The sequence below is a fragment of the Astyanax mexicanus genome, chromosome 22 (genome assembly GCF_023375975.1).
Source record: "Astyanax mexicanus isolate ESR-SI-001 chromosome 22, AstMex3_surface, whole genome shotgun sequence".
Taxonomy (NCBI): domain Eukaryota; kingdom Metazoa; phylum Chordata; class Actinopteri; order Characiformes; family Acestrorhamphidae; genus Astyanax; species Astyanax mexicanus.
The window spans coordinates 24,168,104-24,180,357 of record NC_064429.1 but is presented as its reverse complement, the minus strand read 5'-3'; positions in this window follow the sequence as shown (position 1 = coordinate 24,180,357).

The window sequence follows — 12,254 nt, the reverse complement described above, 5'->3', positions numbered from 1 at the left end:
ATGGAACAAGCTGCAGCATTCAGCTTTTACAGGGGCATTAAGCTGAAACTAGCAGCTGGCGAGGTCATGAAGAACCACCAAGATGCTTGTTTTAAGTGGCCTTGAGTTGTTGTGATCCAGCAGAGGTAAAAGCAGACCTAGTTTGTTTCAGGAGATATGCTAAATGAGTTAACAGTAAAGGGTATTTATCTTTTCTGTAATCGACCCCTCCATATAAACTCACCATAAAAACATAACAACTTCGGAGGACTTCTTTACCTCTTATACCACAAAGACTTCAGCTACATTTACACAGCAGGTCAAATTGATCTGATCTTTTGGGTCATAACTGAACAGCAAAAAACACAATGAAACTTACATTTTCAAATTTCATTAAAAAAAGCATTTTAGGAAGAGATTTATTATCTGATAAAACTTGTCATAACATTGTGAAATAATTTCAGAAAAATGTTACTCAATGTAAGCTTGTGAGAAATTTAGGTGTCCCACCACCTGCAGTGCATAATATCATCAAAAGATTAATAAAATCTGGTGAAAACCCTGTGTGCACGGCTGACTGGTGATCTTCAAACTGCTTTAAAAAAGCTGTGATTCTGTACTGGAATTTATTGCATGGGCTCAGGAACATTTGCAACCTGTGAACACAGATTAAAGACATATCATTCAAAGATTAAAAAATTAAAACATTTCTTAACACAATCTAGAACGTTTCCGTCTTCAATTAAAAATGTACTTTTTACCCTTCATTTGTCAATTGCCCGGTGAACCATGTTCACAGACAGTGAAAAATGTTACCCAACAAAAATTGAGAAGAATTTGGATATCCCACCATCTAAAGTACATATAATCATCAACATGTTTAGAGAATTTGAAGAAATCCCTCTGTGTACGTGACAAGGCTGATGGTCAATATTGGATGCTGCTGATATTCTGGCCCTCAGGTGGCACTGCATTAAAAACAGGCCACATTCTGCACTGGAAATCTTTGCATGGGCTCAGAAATACTTCTAGAAATATTGTCATTTGTCTGTGATCACAGGTTGCCATGCAATCCACCAATGAAGATAAAGCTGTATGATGCAAAGAAGAAGCCATAGGTCCACACAATCCAGAAATGCTGGTGACTATTGCTACAGTATATACATTTTTATATACCTTTACTGTTTAGATACAAAGGGAAAATAATGCTCTTCTTTAACTGAAGATCATGAGATCAGTATAACGATCATGCCACCTACATCGGCACTGTCTTAAACACTCTTTCCAATGGCCTTGTTTGCTTTCAAGACTAAAAGTGAGGCATTATCATTAATGGACTAGCGCGAGTGTTCTCTCAGAATGTAAACATATCAGTGGGCCCAGTCACAGACTTTAAACAAGCTGTGTTGCAGTGAAGAGCTTGTGGCCCCAGGACCTCTGGAGCTCGCCGACTGGCCTCAGAAGAGCTTTTCTGCACAACATCCTCTGCATGTGGTCAAAGCTGGATGGGTCTATGCTCTTTACTCCAGGCAGCTTCAGGGATGGCACAGTCCAGCTATGGCAAGAATGTCCACTGTCGCCTGCTTTGTCTCGTAGTTATTTGGAAGACTGGTGTGCAACCCTGTAAACATAAAAGGGCATGTTAACTTTCTCTGAGTTTTCTCTACAGTACTATTTCATTTTCTGACTTTAATTTAACACTGGCAGCTGTAATTTAAATGTGTTAAAAGTTCAGAATTGAGGGACCAGTAGGAATGCAACAGATAGATTAGTAGAACTAACCCAGGTTGCAAAAAACACACAGACAAATACCAGGCCGAATACAACACACTGAGGCTAAGTTGCATCAGACTGGCTCCAGTTTGAATCTAGGCCTGATTCTGGCCCAAATGCTCGGCTCACATCCAGGAAGAGTGCTATATGTGCCAACACCCCAGTTGCCGACTATAATATGGGAATCTGCCTGAGCCACATGTGCAAACACAAGTATAGTATGGAAATCTGCCTAAGCCACATGTGCAAACACTCCGATTGCCGAGTACAATATGGGAATCTGCCTGAGCCCCATGTGCAGACACCCCGATTGCCGAGTATAATATGTGAATCAGTCCAGCCCACATGTGCAAATGGCCCAATTGCCGAGTATAATATGGGAATCTGCCTGAGCCACATTTGCAAACACTCCAATTGCCAAATACAATATGGGAATCTGCCTGAGCCACATGTGCAAACACACGATTGCTGAGTATAATATGAGAATCTGCCCGAACCTTGTGTACCAACACATCTTCTGGGATCTGAGAAGATTGAAATTAGTTATTTTCTTGTGTTCAATCTTCCTGTTTAGTTTTTTTTGTGTAATTTGATGTCAAGGTCTAGAGAGCTAAATCATGCTAATTTACTAAATACATGTCTTTGGATCAGCTTTCAGACAATTTTCAGACCTTTTATGCAGTTCAACTCAGTGAATTTAATCACTCCTACACACTCTTTGAGGACAATGAGGGGGAATATGGTCAAACAGCTTTTTTTTACAGTAGTTTGATCAAGTTTGAGTAAGGTCTACCATGTGGTTACAATGCCTGTTAAGGGCTTAATAATTATTAGAAAACAGTATGACAGACATTGTCAAAGACTGCAACATAAATCTATGGTTCAGCTGATCTACATGTCGTATGTAATTTCTGATGGAAACAGATAAAACTTCAGTTTTTCAGGTCCACAGGCCCACCTGCTTCTATATTGACATTGGATGCTGAGCAAACCACCGTCTTACAGAACTCAATTCTCCCACATTTCAGCAGCTGCATGCTGCAGGGTTTACTGATTTAGTGTGTCAGATCATGATGTGTAAATCAGGGTAGTTTCCTTCATGCTTCAGCAGATACTTTCCATGACTCGTTAACCACTGAGCGCACGGCACTGCTGTTATTGTAGTCATATTCTCTGTCTGACCTGCTATTGGGTCACTGTGGCCACCTCAGGGAGAGATCGCATTTCTAGACAAAAAGCACTTTAGACATAGATCATTAGAATATGACCTTAGATGTGGGAAAGGTTGAAACCAGATTTTCCTTTTACAGTCATTAAGAAGATTCTGCTGTTCACAGAGGTTTTGATTAGGATCCAGTTGTTGCATTTGGGCTTTGTGTTTTTATGGATGTGTGATAGATGTGTCAGGGTGATTTCCCGCTGAACAATACGCTGTTTTGAGGATGTATCAGAGATGTGGGGCACAGATGTTTTGCCTCAGAGCGCTTTGGCCATCTCTCCCACTGGTGATGAGCTCCATACTCATATAGCTGCAGGCATACATGTGTGGGAACATGTGCATGTATCTCTCTGAAACTGGAGAGGACAAGATAATAGGAAAAAATAATAACATGCAGAATTTTGCATAGAAGCCTGAACAAATGTAATATTAGCTTATCAGTAGATTAGATCAATCAGCTAACTCATGTTAGGTGTCTGGATGAAAATAACCCCTCAGTTTGGCCCATTATAGCTGGTTCATAAATGAAATGAATACATAAAGTATCATCAATGTTATAAAAGATCAACTTAAGCAACATTTTACTAATTTTAAACTATTATTTGCTATTCGCTTAGTGACCCATACGCCTTCATTTTTATAAAAGAAAAAGAGCATAATTTTTATTATTTTTGGCAATAACAAATACTCTGCTAATTATGACAGAGACCTTTTGTCAAAATGGACTGATATTATTTTGTTAGTAAAACAGGACATTATCCTGAAATTACACTCAAAAACTTTAAACACATTAAATAACAGCAGTAACAACTTAATTTACTCTCTCTTCCAGGCAGTGGTGGGTACATAGGTTGGTTAGGTTTTGCTAAGTAGTTGCTGCACTCTAAGAAAAGTAAGTACAGATTTGTACTTAAAAGAGTACAAAGCTTGTCGCTGGGGCTGTACCTTATATTGAGGTACAAAAAAGTACCTTTCCATGAAAGTTCTTTTTTGTACCCATGGTTTTTGTGCCAGTAAAGATTATAAAGATTATAAACATTATCATCAACTAAATATGGCTCAAAAACTTGATGATGCAAAATTGACTGGCTTTCAAATAAAAAATGTGCAATTAAAATATATATTGTTAATTAGTACAGTGATACAGAATACTGAATGTACCTTTTGTTTGGTTAAATGGTACAAATTTGTACTTATTGCTGTTAAAAATTACTTTGTACTTCAGAGGGAACAAATCTGACCCTGTAAAGACCAATATTGTACCTTGGAGGGTACAATTATGAAGAGTGTACCTTTGAGTACAAAAAAGTACTCATATCGTACCTCTGTTTTTTAGAGTGTGTGGTACCCAATGCGCTTGGTGTTAATGGTGTATAGTAGGCAAAAGCAGAGAGAGTATCAGAGATACCCAGGAATAAATAACTATTAAACAAAGCTCTCTCTCTCTCTCTATTGCACAGGCACTTGTTCTCTATATCTCTGATGCACAGGCACTTTCTTTATTTCTTCTTTCTCTGTCATGCATGTTAGTTTCGCTCTCTGATTCACAGGCACCTTCTCTCTCTCTCTCTCTCTCTCCTGCTCTCTCTTTCCCTCTCTTTCTTTAATATACAGGTGCTTTCTCTTTCTCTCTCTGAATCACAGGCACCTCCTCCTTCTCTCTTCCTCTCTCTATCTCTTGCTCTGTCTCTCTCTCTCTAATACAGACTCTTTCTCTTTCTCTCTCTCTCTCTCTCTCTGATGCACAGGCACTTTCGTTAGCTCTCTCTCTGATGCACAGGTATTTTCTCTCTCTCTCTCTCTCTGATGCACAGGTATTTTCTCTCTCTCTCTCTCTCTGATGCACAGGTACACACTCTCTCTTTCTCTCTCTCTCTAATGCACATGCACTTTATCTCTCTTGATGCACAGGCACTTTTTCTCTTTTTCTGTCATCCTTAGTTTACACAAGCAGAAAAAAACCAAAATAAATTAAACAGGAAACAGACTATGATGCAATACTAATTTTCATACGACTTTATGAAAGTATGAATGACCTTGACCAGTTTAAGCTGGGTGGTGTTTCGAGGAGGCTGTGTGCTCAGTAAAAGAAGGCAAGCTATTTTTTGTAGTAGAGCTGCTATGAACATTTTACTGTGGTCTTGATGTAATGATTATTAAGCACTCAGTGCTTATATTTTACATGTGTATTTATTTTTGGATGATGGTTTATTGATATTTTGATACTCTCTCTCTTTCTCTCTCTCTCTCATTTACTCTCTCTTTGCTCTCTCTCTCTCTCTCTCTCTCTCAGGCTATGTTTGGATGTGGCTCTGTAAATTTCCCCTCCTCTCTCTATTAGGCAGCTCTCTGTGAGGACGCTAGCCCTGCAGCTAGCATGTGTTTAGCTTGGAGGCTGTTAAGCCTCGAGAGCTGGAACAGAGGGATTGGAGGATGATGGATAGAGCACAGAAAAAAAGTCCTCAAGCCTTACATTTACCAACTCACACCAAACAGGATATGAAAAAATTGCAGCTCTATAGCCTGAGAGTATGATTTTAAAACTCGCTAATGGCTAAAGCTTACTGCCTTGTTAGCATTCATCATGCTGCAGTGAGGCCCTGCACTGAAAATATGAAACCCATCCTGCCTTTCCTCATCAGTGTTATTGTCATAAAGTCTTCTGGGGTGTCTGAGCGAGGTTATAAGTACTGGAAAATGAGGATATATGCCTGGAATTTTCTGAATTTATTAGGAATATTGGGTTAAATGGCTGGAAATGAAAAGACACTTTACACTAAAGCTTCATGCTGTGAGGCTCTTTGTGAAACACTGCAGAGAAGTGGAAATAACTACAGTACATTAGTGTTTGTACACTGTTAGTTTATAAATTTAAAGTGTAAGAATGATAAGATAGATAATATTGTATCATCAGAAGAAGCCAAATGATTCAACATGACAATACATTTGATAGCCTGCAGCAAAAATACTAATTGCTATACTTTACTATACTATACTATACTATACTATACTAAATTAAACAAACAAGTTGACTGTCAAAGGAGGCCACCCTTCTTTTGCATTTAAAAATAAAATAGAATAATCTGGTATGGAAATGCACACTTGCACATGCGCATACTAGTACATCAGGGCTACTATCCCAGCGCAACAAAGAACATCATAAGAACATTTTGCAATGTTTCGAAAAGCAAGTTTCTCACAAAACGTTTTTAGCTAAATGAATACTAATGTTATGGAAAGTTAACAGTAACATTCATAAAATTAAAAATTAAAACAGTGACACATTGCAAGGAACCTAATCATGCAAAGAACCATTTGTTTATCTAAATTGTTATCTGCCTTTACTACAGAAACCATAAAAGAACATTGAGGCTAAAGGCCTATTCTAGAAACTACTTTTGATGCATCTACTTAAAGGAGAACTGCGATGTAAAATGGACTTTTGGTGTAGTAAAACATGATAAAAAGTATTTACCTTTGATGAATCGCACACCTCCGTTCTCCCACAGCGTTCCGAGATCCAGAATTTTTTTCAGACTGGGTGACAATAATTTGACATAATTTGCCCTGATAAATCGCTTTTTCCACCGTTACCCATCTCAAAGTGTCTCCACACCTCCTTGCTAGAATCCGGAGAGCCCTGACATTTAAAACAAGGCATTAATAACTTAAAAAGTGCACAAGAACCTTATTAAAAACCAGTGTTTACATCCCAAAATGCGAGCTTCAGCTCTGAGCCCCGCCATTACTCCTGGCACCAGCTGCTACGCTATGAGGAGGCTACATATACATAGCGTAGCAGCTGGCGCCAGGAGTAATGGTGGCACTCGGAGCTAAAGCTTGAATACAGTATAGTCCTCAAAATACTTTTATATACAACTAAACATATTATAGATATGATATTTGATCAGGACTGAGGGACTCTGGCTGTGGCAATGCTTAAAAAGTGACCAAAAATCAGTGAAACTCAATATTCAGGCAGCATTCTGAATATGAAACTACTGCATGAAATGCAGAGAGAATCCCTGCATTACTTCACTCTGAGTGCTGAAATCCTTAGCAGATGTCTTTCTACCTGTTTATTATGCTCTCACTGGCAGCGCTTCACAGTGGGTTGTCATGGGATTGTGGGTAGGGCAGTCCACCCAGCACCAGGCATGGCTGTAATATGCACTGTCGTGTTGCATAATAACAAGCTTCTCTGAGATGTCCTTACTACAGGGGCACTCTAAAATTAAACGTGAAGAATTTGAAGGGAATGCATGTATCAAAGCATGGAGCATTAATGTTTGAGAGTCATGCTTTAAAAATATGTAAAATGGGTAAAGAACATCTAATCCTGAATTTCCTAGATTTTAAAAAAGATCATCACAGCTGCCGTTGGGGCAGTGTTTCACTCCACAGTAACGGTAGGATTAAGATGCTCACCATAAGGCCACCATACACAAATCAGATTGTTATCGTATCGCAAACAGAACCTGGATTTGTTACTGAACACAATATGGGTACAGTCTATAGCAGTCCAGGTTTCTTGTTCATGACACCACTACAAACTAAGGAGATGGTGGTTGGCTGATGGATGGCTTATTTGGCAGGCAATTCGTTAAAACAACTATTCGGCATCTCTGAGTATTTCGTAGAGGCACGTCTAGCAGTCAAAAATCTCTCACCAAGAGATGCACTTCCAAGAAGTAGCCTCTGAGAGCCTTTTTATAGAGCAAGGGCAGTTAGAGCATTTATATTCACATTATCAGCAGATTACCGGTTTACAGTTGGCCTTGCGCTCTCTGGATGGTTAAATGGCTCTGAACGGTGATGTCCGCAGCGCAAGGCGTCTGTGAGCTGATGTATCAGAACCGAGTCGCTGCCCTTTCTCTGAGCGCGTTGTGATACTACTCGGCAATGCTACATCAGCATCAGTTCAAAAAGAGGCGGTGGCTGACTTCACATGTACCGGAGGAGGCATGGGCTAGTCTTTACCCTCCTGCCGTTGGGGCATCACTAGTGAGAGGGGGAGTCCTAATGAGTGCGTTGGGTAATTGGCCGTGTAAATTGGAAAGAAAATGGAATGTTTTAAAAATAAAATTATATAAATTTAATAAAAATATTCACATTATATTATTATAAAAAGTAACTTTTAAGATGTAAAATGGAGCACTTTACTACTCCCCAACAGGTCATTTCAGGATATGGACTGAAGTGCAGAAAGCACTGGCCAAGAGACCAGCTCCCAGAACGCAGAGAAATGATAGTCAGCTTTATGGACGGCAGCTGGCTCTCATCAGCTTCCCAGCTATCTGGTCACTATGGCTACAAAGAGATTTCATTTCTATAAAAAGCAGATTCAATTTAGTCCAGCGCTTGAAGAGAATCTTCAGTATTCTTCTTTGTGGAAAAGTTAAAGCCTCTTGTCTTTCCTGTCCTTCCATGCTAATTCTTCCTTTGAATTATGGACGTACAGTAGCATTGTTCTGGGCACCGTGCCTGTACAGCTTAAACAGGCTCATATATATGTGTATAAGGTGGACATAATGGGACTGGAACGTTATATCTTATTTTATACCATTAATATCACTCTTGTTATCACATGTATGATATGCCAATGAGTGACACCCAACTCATCAGCTACTATCCTAAAGGCCCAAAAAAAGCATGACATGACCAGACCAGAGAGATAATCCTCAGGCACTTTGTTACATGATGCTTTTTTGTCAGACAAAGCTGGAAGATCAAAGATGTATTCCGATTTGCTTCTCAACATCCTTTTCTTTTGACAGCACACTAAAAAAATGACTTACTTATTTTCTTTTGCAGGCCATTTATCATGTAGATAGATATGTGATTTTGCACTGTAAATGCCAAAAGTAACGGGTCAGCAGTATTTAAACTGATTATAAAAATGTTACATCAGAGGGCGGCTTGGGAATGCCCACTAGACTTTCAAACTTTCATTCATTGTGGGGTGTTATTTTAAGTGAGTGAGGTTGAACACTGGTTGAGTATTAGAGTTGGAGCGAGGCCTGATAAATGTGATGGGCAAAAGTATTCAGGCCATCTATATCAATACTTGGTTGAGCCACATTTCGCTGCAGTTTAGGCTCATTGTCTTGCTGGAAGGTGAATCTACTTTTGCAGGCTCCAACAGGTTTTCTTTCAGGATTGCCCTGTACTTTCAAGATTCCTCTGAACAGCTTCCCTTTTATTTATAACCAAGTGTCTTTTTCATTCCACTTCACAATTATGTGCTATTTTGTGTTGGTCTATCACTTTAAATCCTAATAAAATGCATTTAATTTAGTGGTTGTAAGGTGATAAAATGTGAAAAAGCTCAAGTGAATGAATACTTGTGCAAGCCACTGTATATAAAGCCTCAAGGCACTGAGCTGTGGAGCAGTGGAACTGTGTTCTTTGAATGAAGGTGCCCCATCCAATAATTTTGGATACTATTTCCAGTGTTCCTGATGCAAAATTGTTAGAGGAAAAAAAAACTAGTTATACTCAAATATGTGATTAAGCTCCTGTTCTATGAATGGTTAAATATACTATGAATTATTAATATTGAACTCTATGTATAATTGAATATGTGTTTGAATTCTATGTATGATCATACTATGTGATTGAACTTTTGATCTGTGTCTTGAACTCTGTGCTAAAGTAAGGTTGACTGACTTTTACCGAAAGGGAAGTTAGAAAAACCCCTGACTGTGGAGGAGCAGACATTAGCTATTCAGACATAAATATCTGTAAATCCATGCTTACACTGCAAAATCAACTTTTGGGAAAAAGAGAGTTGTCCATAGGTCGACGTAGGGGCAGCAAGGCTATGGACCGAATTAACTTCTTTTTTTGTACCTGTAACTTCCTTATTTTGAGGTATAAAGAACTGTCTGAAGATGCCTGTAATCAGATCGAAATTCGCTAATTGGTGATTCGACCTCCATATGCATATGCGCTTCAATAAACATCAAGCTGATCTGATTCCTGCGACTCTTTGCTTCATTGAGTAAATTCTTCTAACAAAAATTATGGCAAAAAAACTTGCTGCAATTATCATCTCCACCATATTCTCCCTAAGAGGCCATTGCATTTGACCACAGTGCAGCTTTAAAATTGTTGAAAGTCATTTGCTCGTAGGCTGGGTGTGTGTACAATTAAAATGAGTCAAGTTTTAAGGTTTTGGAATTGGCCTTTTCAGGCTCTGTTTTGGAAAATTTCAGACAGTGTCACTTTTATGTACCACTCTTTTTTCCCCCATTGAAATATGTACTGGTTAAATACACTGCCTGGCCAAAAAAGTGGCCACCTAAATTTAACTAAGCAAATGATCTGGGGACCTAAACCTCATTGAGAATCTTTGGGATGTGCTGGAGAAGGCTTTTTGCAGAGGTCAGACTCTACCATCATCAATGCTGCAAGATCTTGCTGAAAAATGAATGCAGCACTGGATTGAAATAAATCTTGTGACAATGCAGAAGCTTATAGAGACAATGCCACAGTATGTGTCACAATGCGTGCAGCAATCAAAACTAAAGACGAAAAACTCCAGCAGCACTGCCATGTCTGATCCTCTCGTACCAGCACCACGCACATTAACACACCACCACCATGAAAAGCAACAACATGACCTGTGACTTTTAAAAAAGGGATATGATTTTTTTTGAGCAGTTTGGGTCCAAGCTAATTTTAACATTTCATGTATTCCAGACTCCCATTTCCTATTATAACAGTTTCTTTTAGAGCATAAATCTGTAATTATGACTCAGTTAGTGACTCCTATATAAACACTCTGTTTAACTTGTGAAGGGTAACAGGGTAGATGATTTATTGTCTGGGGTTAAGGACTGCAAAGTATTTCAAGCTAATATCACCTAGATATTCTTAATAGTAAACATTTCAAATGTACAGAAAACAATTAACATGTTTCCTCTTCTATGTTCAAAATACAGTTTTTGTATAATAGAATATCAAGCATAATTTAATGAATATATTAGAAAACTTTTTTTTCTAGAAAACCCTTCTATAGACTATACAATTGTACAGGGATGTCAAAGATTGTCCAATTTGTTGAACAATAAATGTTCTATTCTATTCTGTTCTCTGGGATGAAAGTGCACCGCAGGTCACTGTAAGTTTAGGTCAGTGAAGTAGTAAAGGAAATAAACAGTGTTTTTTTATTGCCAGGGCTATCCCAGTCAGTCCAAGCGAATGACAGAATGTCTCGAGTGTGGAATTGTGGCATGTTAAAAACTAAGGCCTGTTATTAAGGAACACAGAGGAAAGCAACAGGCTGTTAACTCATATTAGTTAAAGTAGTGGCACTTCTAACATGTTCCATATATCTTGAGATTAGTTTTTATAGTCATTCATGGAGGTTTTCACATGTAGCTCTTTTAAAACTAACCAAACTCAGTGCTATTAAACTAACCCTGATTGAGAATCAGCTGCCACTGAGCCCTGTACTTTTTGTGTTCACACTGTAAAGTTCTATCCGGACAGGATTAGTTTTTCAGGGGGGCGTGGGGTAGTTTTCTTTTTTATGGGGGATCCTCTGTGATTTTATTCCTGTCCGGAATGACCACGTATGTGTTTTTCTCAGACGTCCTCTGAGAAAATTACAGGCTGAGTTACCTACTGTTTTTCGCTAAACTCTGTGGTCGTAAGGTAATTTTAGTCCAGTCCAGACTCACATCTCTGTGTTTCATCACCTCACATTTAATAAAAAAGCTATTTGTCCACTGCCACGCACCATAATTACACTTTGGGCGCGCATTTCCATGGAGATCCACGTAAACACAACAGCGAGTGGAAATAGAGGAGCTACTGAACGCGATGTCATGTGACCGAGAAAGCCAAGAAACTCACTGGTCCTCCTGTTTTCTCAATTGCAGTCTAGATGCAAGAGTTTTATCACTGAGTAGAAGTGTGAAACATTTTTCACAGACGTCCCCCTGAGAAACTATTCCTGCCCAGAGAGGGCTTAAGTTAACTTTAAATAGGACTAAGCGATTTCTCTGAGTCTATTTAATGCTGGTGAGATCCCAGCTATGTAAATAACAGTTCTGTAACATTACCTTGTTCTTTATCGCTCTTTTACACTGACATGCCAAATGTCATGGAACGCACAGCACAGTGGTAATGTGATAATGATCATGACCAGTAGCATCTACATACAAGTGACATCCACACTCAATGCAGGAGGCTTCACACATTCTTTAGCTTCTGAGAATTCTGTCCCATGATGTTTGGGATGTCAGTGTATATTATATAGCCTACATGAATAAAA